The sequence below is a fragment of the Orycteropus afer genome, unplaced genomic scaffold (genome assembly GCF_000298275.1).
Source record: "Orycteropus afer afer isolate SDZICR_OR568_19922 unplaced genomic scaffold, OryAfe1.0 scaffold00416, whole genome shotgun sequence".
NCBI classification, from domain to species: domain Eukaryota; kingdom Metazoa; phylum Chordata; class Mammalia; order Tubulidentata; family Orycteropodidae; genus Orycteropus; species Orycteropus afer.
Genome location: NW_006922003.1, coordinates 979,954 through 981,485, shown reverse-complemented (window position 1 = coordinate 981,485; position 1,532 = coordinate 979,954).

Below are 1,532 nucleotides of genomic sequence, written 5' to 3'. Positions count from 1 at the left end.
CCCTACTTGAAATACATGAAAATTCAGCTGAGGATATGATCACACAAATAATTCCAGTGCAATTACAGTCTCTAGAATATTGACTCCTTATGTAGAGGGCCTTATGTAAGGTGCTCTGGCGGCATAACCCTAATGCATTTGACTGCTAACCAGAAGGCTGGAGGTTCAAATCCACTAGCCACTCTGTGGAAGGAAAACTGGGCAATTTACTTCCATAAAGATTTACCACCTCAGAAACCCAAAGGGTCTCATTATGAGTCAGAATGGACTTGATGGCAGTGAGTTTGGTTTGGGTTTATGTAGAGGGCAGCATCTGACAAAATGCATTGGCAGGAGGAATGCTAGTGTTCCCCTCTTATTTCTGTAACTTATGTTTGAGATCTCACCTACTGTGAAAATGAAAGGAGACAATAAAGACAAAGTTTATTTAAAAAATCTTCTTCCTTATCACAGAAGATTTTTCCCTTATACTCCTAATTGTATTGATAACATATCACTTACCTATGAAATAAAAAATGCACCCATAAAATAGCTAGAATAATTGGAAATTTTAAGTTTATGAACAGAAAACTATCTGGTTGAACAAATAGAAAACTGAACTAGGAGTGAAGAGCCTTCTGTCAAGGCTTATCTCTTAGTCAAGTTCTTTTGTCTCTGTATTTGCACTTCTAATTGAATACCTTGTTTGGCACATTTTTCTCTGTGATTAACAACAACAAAAACTCTACCATTGAGTCAATTCCAATTCATAGTGACCCTCTATGGGCTTACAAGGCTATATAAATCATTCCAGAACTAGATTGCCTCATCTTCCTCCCGTGGTGCAGCTGGTGTGTTTGAACTGTGGATCTTCTGATTAGCAGCCAAATGCCTTACCCAATAAGCCACCAGAGTTTCTTTTGATAGTAAAGACATGTACAATATTATCTAAGGCATTTTCCTTCAGAGAAGAAAATATAGACAAAGTTATACTCTATGAAAAAAGAGATTGTGGTCCGTTTTGTTTACTGCTGCATCCACAACATTTTGAGTAATATCTTACACTTAGTTGCACTTAATAAATATTTGTTGACAAATGAATGGATCAATAATGCGTGATGGAACTTCCACTAGTAATTATCTCTGCCTTTTACCTTGTTTTCTATGAAAATTGTGTAAATGACATTGACCAAGATATTTTGAATATAAAAAATGTTCTACTAATAGCATTCAGGTAAAATCATATTTTCAGAAAAGAAAATTTTAATTTGATTTGCTTGTGGATTGCTTTTTTTTTTTATTTAACTCATTAATCTCTATGCTTAATCTATTGTATATGTAAAATATGACCAATTATTATAGTTTGAAAATTGCCAGTTGCCTTCATTAATTATTAAGAGTATGAATACTCTATGGAGGCACAATTACACTGACAATATCTCAGTGTCCAAAATACTGTATTTAATTGCTTACAATTATTCAACATTTTCTGCATACCTATTTCATGGTAAATTATTTACTCTGTTTCCAATTTTATTACTGCCTATAGGTGC